Consider the following 10,112-nt stretch of genomic DNA (forward strand, 5'->3'; position numbering starts at 1 on the left):
TCACAAGACATCAAATGCACCAACAAAATGACGCATGACTCACGGAGATTACATTCATGTTGGCACCTGTTTAAACTTTTTTTTAAATCAAAATTCTTTCTCGGTCATAAATCAGAATAAACATAAGAAAGATATTGACATGGAAATGAAGATGAACTGTGCTCAGTTGTACTAACCACATTAGAGGGAAACTGATAAGGAACACAATGCCCCCAATAATCAGTAAACAAACAAACTGTTCTTCCATTGACAAATAAGAACGAAAATAAACCTAATCAAATCCGCATATTAGAATTGCTGCAGCTGGTCACCATTCCCAACTTTTCCAGTGTGATATTGTAAATCATAGCGTTGCCAGAAAGAATGGTGCTTAAATCCGCTTTTATAGTTGTTGAAAGTTATGTTATCGCTGAAGAAGTGAAGTTCCATAATGACTGGACAGCTGCACTAGCGATCCTGCGTCCTTCCAGTTCTTATTTCACCAAGTTTTTCCTCTCTAGAGAATATTTTAGTTTCTCTTATTGAACTTCCCTCTCTTTTACTTCCATTTTTCCTAGACTTTTCTTTTTTCAAGATCAGCTTTTCATACCTTTATGGAAAAGAGAAATAAATTGAAAATTCAGCACTGGAAATCTATCAGGATTTTAAGGAAAATATAAGAGAACAAACTTGATGTGATAGTACCGAACAAACTATGCTGATTAGCAGAGCTAGACTGAACATGCTAGAAGTAGACGAGAGGAAAGCAACAAAAGGGGCAAGAAAATAAAATGTTATATAGAGCATTTCTTCCTTTGCTGCCCCGCACACAACAATATTAGGAACATTTAGGTTTATGCAGGAGCCATACCACGAAGACAAAGAACTAAAAGCTAACATCTTCACGGATCTGTCTAAAGAGGAAACTGAAAATTTATCCAAAATATGTGGTATCACAAAGAAAATATTCGTAAGTACGACCAAAGGTGAAATACAACAAGCTTGGGAACAGTTTCCATAGCAAATCCTTAGTGCTACGACTCCTAGCCAATCAGCGTTCATGTTATTGTCGCGTGAGAGCTAAACAGCGCTGGGAACATTCCAGAAATAAACAACTTTATCTCTTAATGGCGGTTGTATTAATCAGCCAGTGATAATATTATCGCTATAATGAGCTTGGACAACGTAAATTCTGTGGAAGTGAATGATGTGGCCGAGCTGTCCCCGAATAGCATAGAAAAAGCAAAAAAGGAAATATCTCTTTCGATGCCTTCTACGGTACGGATTAAGCTATACTGGATGATGCATCGTATTCAAATCACGATTATAATGACACATATGAGCCTTATCCGGTATTATATCTCGATGATGGTGTTGCCACAGAGGAAGGTAGTGTCAAAGTAGGTAAGGATAAAGAGAAGTGTAGGGGAAATAAAGGGAAGAAGAGAAAGGGAAAGGGTAAATGGATGGCTAGTAGTGTGAAAAGAAAGAGAAAAGTCTCATTACATCCCCTTGTGCTACAATGGAAACGTTGTCTGAGGGAGGAACAACAATGAGGAGCCTGAAGGTCACGAACCCCAACACCAGAAAAATAACATGGGCTGTTCTGCAAGTCGTTCATGAACGATTTATGCAAATTTGTTTTAGCCACCACAAGTGACAGCACAACCAAGAACAGCAATATTTGGAATCTTACCTCAGCGTCAGGGCACTATACGAAAAATACCTTGATTGGATAGATATCAGATACCCTGATGTTGCCGTGAAGTTAAAATATTACAAGATTTTGAGTCGCCGTTATCGTAAATGGTTTTGACCTGTGAAGAAGGATACCTGCAAAGCCTGTGAGTGGCTCACGAAAGTTCTTGATGGGAAGCGGGGTGGAACGGATTTCTCTCACCATGAACAAGAACAAAAAGTAAATGAAGAAAAATACCTGTGGCTCTCATTGCCTTCAAGACTGACAAACTTTGTGACGACGACGGGGTCTGTGTCGACATGGATTTAAAGCAGACCGTGCCATGTCCTCGGTTTTCAGCGTTGGCGGGCTCCTCCACTCCTTGTTGATTATCCCTGTCTGCCTTTGGATTAATGCAACTGGCGACTATGTAAAAATAATAAAGACAAGAACGTCCCAAATTCTGGTGAGTCAACTAATTTTTTTCATTATGCATTTTTCCATGCCTTTTCGTCCATTAATAATTGTTTGTATGCATTAATCACCATTTTCTTCATTATTAATCATTATTCACAAATTTGTTGGGATTATTATATGCATGCCCCGCGCTTATCGATATTTTTTAATTAACTGTATGACAGTATTGATTTTTTGGAAAATCTTGGTATTTTTTGGCATTAATCACCATTATCTTCGTCATTAGTTATTATTCACAAGTCTGTTATGAATATTATTAACATACTCCATGGCATGTTTATTAATGTTTATTGATATTTATTAATAGTGTGACAATAGGATTGGGCGCTCTTTTGAAAAAGCCCATAAAAATTTGTTTATGGGTGGAGATTTTGAGAGAATTTTTTTTTATTGTTACCATACACCACTGCAAATATATTATAAGGAAATATACAAACAATATTTTGGGATTTTATATATAAAAAATTATAAAACAAATTTTACTGCATACGTGAGGGAAATGGAGCAAAAAAAAAATCGGCAGACCCACCAATTTTTTAAAGATTTAAAAACTAATGAACTTTTTTTCAAAAGTTGTCACAGAATTAGCTCTAATTTTCAGCAAAATATAAGGTCATGACATTTTAAATAACAATGTTAACGATATTATCGCGATTTGAAAGTTGTTCATTTCCAAATCTGAAATGTTACGTTATTTTATGCCATTTATCAACAGAAAAAAAAATTCTGTCCATTAGAATGACTTTCTCCTAATTTAAAACGTTAAATTCCGTAATCATATTAATGTGAAGGAAACGTATAGGGAATTTTCAACACGTCGTCAGATTCATTTATTATTGAAAATATGTACAGTTTTGGATCACTCTAACCCTACATCACTGCGGATATACATCATTACTGAAATGAAAATGTTTGGGTTTAAAATATTTGTGTAGGTTTGAGAGAGAGAGAGAGAGAGAGAGAGAGAGGGAGAGAGAGAGAGATGGGGGGGACGTGTTAGTTTTGCATTAGTTTTGAATTACAGGTGAAAATATATGAACAAATGTTTTGAACACTAAACAAAGTTAATCATGCCATTTTCTCGTTTAACGACGCAGTAAAACATATGTGCCTAAACTAAGGGTAAGATGTACTGGGACCGAAGTTATCAATTTGATTCATTCCTGTTAGTTAATTACGATAAAACTTGTGTTAGAAAAAAGAATATTTGCATGGCATACATTATTATACAAAACCTTCTTTTTAGATGGCCATTACTGTACGCCCACCATAGTTAATGAAAAATAGGAAATCTCAATTAAAAGGCTTAGGTCTGAAATTTAGAAATACGTTTGATTTATATTTGATGAAATGCAGTGGTGGAACAGAGGGAAAGAACCCTCATTTAAAGGTTTCGCTAATTGCCCTCAGTTTTGGAAAACAGTTTCTAACAATGATGAATATAAACATCGCCTTTCAGTTACTTTATAATTAATTGCTCCACTCTCTCCGAAAATAGGAGTTCACTTTTTTATTTATAAAAGGACAAGGTTTTATGAGCGTGATTAATTTTTGGTATATATATATACATATAAATGTGTGTGTGTATATATATATATATACATATGAATATATAAAATATATATATATATATATATATATATATATATATATATATATATATATATATATATATATATATATATAAACACATGAGGAAAAGGTCTCATTTTTAACAGCAGAGCACTTGTCATAGAAATGACCACACATTGAAGTTTCATATCGTCATGTGAGATTGGTTATAGTTCTTTCAGAAAAGTAGTCTATTGATACTTTTCAATACCTTACCTCAGTCTTGAGACCAAGTTGCATTGTTCTAATAAAACAAAAATAAGAGATCATAAAAATAAGAAAAAACATATTTGGGAAAAAGAGGAAAGGTCCACAAAAGAAAGAACAAGTGAGGCAGAGACAGAAAAGAAAAGAAAACAAGATCCCCCCACTGCAGCTGTCCAAACAATCGCTCTAGAACTTCACTCCTTCAGCAGCGGTATAACTTTCAACATCCGTAAAATTGGACATGAGAGCCGAGCCTTCTTTTACATTGTTGTTTTAATCAAAGGAAAAAAATCGATAACAGTGGATAGGGCTTTGGAAGAGAGAGGCCAGTCATATCGTGAGAATACTTTTATCCCTCTTCTAAACCAGCGATCGTGTTTATTCCCTTGTTCATATTCCACTTGAAGAGATGAATGCCGTTTGTTTAGTGGTTACTCTTGTCACTTTTCTTTCCTGTTTAACATCCTCTACCAGTATAAGATCTATTATGCTTGAGTTCTTTGAGTTAATTTCACTGAGACCTTCAGGAACGAACCCAGTGTTGACGAAGCGTTTCGTGTTATTTCGAATAACGTTCATTAAGGTTCATATTCCGTTATATAATAACTGTCTTCAAGAATTGCTCGGTACGTGGCACTCTACTTTTGTAGGTAATCTTCATCTTCTATAATACCTTTCAGATCTAAAACCACAGAAACTGGCAGAAGAAATGGCATTCGCGAATGATTATATTACAATAGAAATCCTAGTTGTGCTTGATTACCGGATACTGAAGACAGATTATTACTCCCCATAAGGATTAGCTGCTCTCCTTTTATCTCTCCTTTTCTTTCCCCTTTATCCTTCTATCCTTTTCTTCCTTGCTTTCAATCACCTCTCTGGGTAACAAGTAAGTTTCATTGGTGCCTTCCCCCTTGTTTCTTTATTTTTGTTTTTACTTACCTCCTTCTTATCATAGCCAATATTTTTTTTTTTTTTACTTATTCGCCAGCAAAATTTTCCTTAACCCATTTTCTTGTTCTCTCCCCTTTCCTCTTTCATGTTATTTTATTCCTTCTCTTCAAAAACAATCTTTCGCCTCTGCTTTCGAAACAGAGCTAGTGTTTTAGGAAAATAATAATGGAATGCAATATGCTTTATTTCCCATGCACAACGGGAAATTAAAATTGTAACTTTTTCGTAGAATAGTGTTATGGGAACTGCGCTTTAATTATCCTAATGCGTTCTTATGGAATGAAGGCGTTTTGATACAGAGATATCATTTACGGTGTTTAACTTTAAGAAAATTTTGATGTTCAGTAACAAATTATTTTGCTTCTATTAAAAAACTACGCATGAATTTCTGAGATTTTTCCAGCTATATTTTTAAAGCTGCTCCATTCTTTAACTTATTTTCTTTGTGTACTTTTAACCTAATCTACTCGATATCTATATTTTTTGTTTGTTATTTTTTATTTGTCTTCTTCAGCTAAATAGTATATTGGTTTTTCTATTCATTTGTATTTCATTTCAATTCATTCTGTGCAGTTCATTTCTCTTTCTTCATCCTTCCCTTCATTCACTTTCCATTTAATCCCTTTTTTAATATTTTCTCTTGAATTCTGTAACTAAATTGTTGAATCACCATCAATCAATCACATATTATCTCTTCATTCCCTCCATGACTTTATCAAAACATTCATTTTTCAAATACCTTCCCTTTTTTGATAGTCTGATATGTTTATATGATATCAATGAAACCTCCACTCTCTTTCATCCTCTGCATTTTTTTATCTGTTCTCTCTATGAATCATTATCATTTCATTCTTTTCAAAACTCCGTTCTCTTTTCCCCCCCCTTCCTTCTATGCCTCTCCACTCTCTATTTGTTTACCAATTCATTGTTAGATTTTTCTTTGTGTTATTTCTCATTCCTGTGGTTGACTTCATTAATCTGCTCTATTCAATTGCCACTTCACAAACCCTTTGTTATTTTTTACTTTTTTGATTTTCCAACTCCAGTTACGAAAAAAGGCATAGGGTAAAAAATGGTGAATAAAGGCTAAGTGAGCCGATTGAAAAGATAACAGAAGAATAAAGGACAAAACCGAATATAGCGTCGAGACAGAAATACTGAAAAGAGGATAAAAATACAGAAAAAGGGTGAATGGAGAAATTTTGAGGAAATAAAGCGGGGTGATGCGGAGATGAAATGAAAGAAGTAAAGAAGGAAACTATAAAGATGGATTTAAGGTTAAGCAAGCCAGTGGAAATTGTTAAAGGTGAACGAACTCGTTATGTTCGATAAGCAAATTACCAGACAGGAGAAGAAAATAAAGCAAAGAAAACGTAGAACCTATCCATCACTGATACAGAATAAACAGACAAAAAAAGGTTCAGAGTAATGAATGACATGACGCAAAATTTGACAAGGCTCCTTTCATATGGTCAAATACCTGTGAGAAAGGCGGTACAAGCTGCTCGAGGACCATACCTAACATTTTAATTGTATTAGGACAATATATAATTGATTTATCAAAACCAGTAGTAAAGCAAACTTCAGTATACCTTATTGCAAATTAAGATACCAATACAATTATTAAGCTTATTGACAACAAAGCACCTAATGTAAAAGTTAGGGAAAATTATGCCGGAAATATATTTTCTATCCTGTATGTATAATTCTTCCATCCTTTAATATCGTATTTATTGGAAAGGAAAATCAAGTTACTGTAAATTAATGAAGGTTGCACATAGTATCAATAGAGGTCATAAGACTACTAAACTAAATTAAGGATACACCATTGAACACTCTAATACAATTTTAGCCAAGATTGCTCCTCTAATTAAATCTGTTTCCCCAACACCCTTCCCATCACTTTATGTGAAGCGTTGTTTACTCTGTAACCTAATGATCACACAAATATATCTATATTTATACACACACACATATATATGTGTGTGTGTGTGTATATATATATATATATATATATATATATATATATATATATATATATATATATATATATATATATATATATATATATATATATATATAAAGTTGATGAGCAATCTCCATAAATTGAGTATTAACTTGGAATTAACAGTGATTGCGCGCGTGAAATTATAGATATTTGTAAAAATGTTCCATAGAATTAGGTTAAAAGCCTCTAATTTCATGAATTTCAGATGTAAACACAAGAAAGGAATTTCATTTAGAACACATGTCGGTATCCATTACTTGTCACGAGAAAATTATTCATTGTGCTTTTTGAGAAATAGACAATTTAAGTTTTCTATTCGGATAGAGAAGCCAAAATTGCATTACCTTAATTTGGTAACGTCCTGGAAGCAGGGAAATCCTTAGCTAAAAAAAAAGTGATATTTTTGTCCATTTCTTATGACCTTTTCTTTTTGAATTATCCATTATGACACGTGTGAGCAATTACACTTTTCGATTAATGGTACCATGAAAGCTGATCAGCAGAAAAAGGAATATACCTAAATGAGCTAAAGCACACGTCTGTTTAAGCCAACGGTACATAAATCATATATATACATATATACTGTATGTATATATATATATATATATATATATATATATATATATATATATATATATATATATATATATACATATGATTTGATTTATGTGCCGTTGGCTTAAACAGACACGTGCTTCAGTTTCTTTAGGTGTATTCCTTTTTCCACTCGTCAGAAGCTTTCATGGTATATATATATATATATATATATATATATATATATATATATATATATATATATATATATATATATATATATATATATATATATTTATATTAGATAAAATAGCGCACTTAATCGAAAAGTGTAATTACTCACACGCGCTAGAATGGGTAATTCACAAAGAAAAAATCATAAGATATAGCCAAATATATAACTTTTTAGCTAAGGATCTCCCTGCAATCCGAAGTATATCCAGTTACAAGCCAGGAGCTTCCAGGGCGTTACCAAATTAAGTTAATGCAATTGTGGTTTGTCTATCCGAATAGAAAACTTGAGTTGTCTATTTCTCAAAAGGCACAATGAATAATTTTATCGTGGCAAGTATGGATATTGACACTGTGTTGAAAATGAAATTCCTTTCTTGTGTTTACATCCGAAATTCATGAAGCTAGTGGCTTTTATTCTAAAATCTATGGGCCGAATAGGTTACAAATATCCATAATTCCACTTCCGCAATCCCAATTAATTCCAAGTTATACTCAATTTATGGATATTGCTCGTCAACTTTATATGGACACAAACACACACACACACACACACACACACACACACACACACACACACACACACATATATATATATATATATATATATATATATATATATATATATATATATATATATATATATATATATATATATATAAAATATTGTATTTTGCCTTTTCTGCGCTAAATGCAGTAACTGGTTTAATCCACGACAATTGTTCCTCATCTGAAAAATAACCTCAAAATAATTTAATGTATTGAACGCTGTAGGAAACACCGTTTTGTTTTTATGTTTTTTTTGTACAATCCTAAGTATTCTTGTAATCTGCCCTCCCTTTTAAATGTTATTTGCCTGAGTGCCGTAAAGTACAAGCTTAAGATCTTTGACTCCATCATTTTCCTTTCATTGTGCCCATGAACTTTTTTATGTGACAGTTACATGTGACTGGCACGTTGTTCGTTGCTGAGAAGATTTTAGGTAGGCAAACAACATTGTTTACTTCAATATTTCCCAATAACTCATTTCCCATTAATATTAATTCTACAGTCATTTCTGGAACAATTGATTTTAATAGTAAATAAGGCGAAAGGGCGTTTATCTTCTTAAATTGTATGATTTCCAACAGAATTCGTGTAGATATTCATACTAGAAATATACTGGGGAGTTTAGATAAGTCACTGTAGTTTACTTTTTATGTAAACATGTTTTATTTATTACGACACTTATATTTACAAATTATACATACATACAAAAAGATGTGTATCATTGTGGTCCTCTATGGAGGTTACACACACACACACACACACACACACACACACACATATATATATACACACATATATATATATATATATATATATATTTATATATATATATATATATATATATATATATATATATATATATATATATATATATATATATATATATATATTAATATGCCATTTGGTCAACGTCGACTGTTTGTGGCTGATTCTCGACCAAAGGTCCAGGTTCGAATCCTGGCTTGAGAAGCATTTATCAGTTGTAATTCCCCTTTGGTATAACTTATCCCTAAGGTTAATGAATTCAATATTAAACGATATTTGTGACTTAATATTCGTGAATATTTAAAGGTACGTATGTACAAATGACAAAAATTCACCCACACAAACACACATACACACACACATATATTGTATATATATATATATATATATATATATATATATATATATATATATATATATATATATATATATATATATATATATATATATATATATATATATATATATATATATATATATATATATATATATATATAATTCTAATAACCACAATGCCTTCTTAACTTCTTGAATTCTTCGCGCTTTTTTGATATGCTTGTAACTACGAAGCCATAACATCCAAACGCAAGAAACTGAAGAGACTGTGATTGCCGGTCGCAGGAGACGAACTCGCGTCACCATAACCACAAGGAGGTGATGCGGGTTCGTCTCCTGCAACTGGCAATCACAGTCTCTTCAGTTTCTTGCGTTTGGATGTTATGGCTTCATAGTTACAAGCATATCCAAAAAAGCGCGAAGAATTCGAGAAGTTAAGAGAGCATTGTGGCTATTAGAATTACATATGTGCCTGGTAAAAGTGACCAGTAGATTCTACATAAGGGAGAGCAGATTGCAAGAATACTTAGGATTGTACAAAAAACATAAAAACAAAACGGTGTTTCCTACAGCGTTCAATACATTTGAGGTTATTTTCCAGATGAGGAACAGTTGTCATGGATTAAACCAGTTACTGCATTTAGCGCAGAAAAGGCAAAATACAATTATATATATATATATATATATATATATATATATATATATATATATATATATGTATATATATGTATATATATATATATATATATATATATATATATATATATATATATGTATATGTAT

The 10,112-nt window shown here is 32.2% G+C and overlaps 1 protein-coding gene across 1 annotated transcript in view; it reads left to right on the forward strand.

Annotated features, from left to right (window-relative positions):
* LOC136835035 (T-complex protein 1 subunit gamma-like) overlaps positions 1–10,112 on the forward strand; it is a 772,440-nt gene that overhangs the window by 154,775 nt on the left and 607,553 nt on the right. The gene's annotated exons all lie outside the window — the stretch shown is intronic.

This window comes from Macrobrachium rosenbergii, chromosome 4 (assembly GCF_040412425.1).
Source record: "Macrobrachium rosenbergii isolate ZJJX-2024 chromosome 4, ASM4041242v1, whole genome shotgun sequence".
NCBI lineage: Eukaryota > Metazoa > Arthropoda > Malacostraca > Decapoda > Palaemonidae > Macrobrachium > Macrobrachium rosenbergii.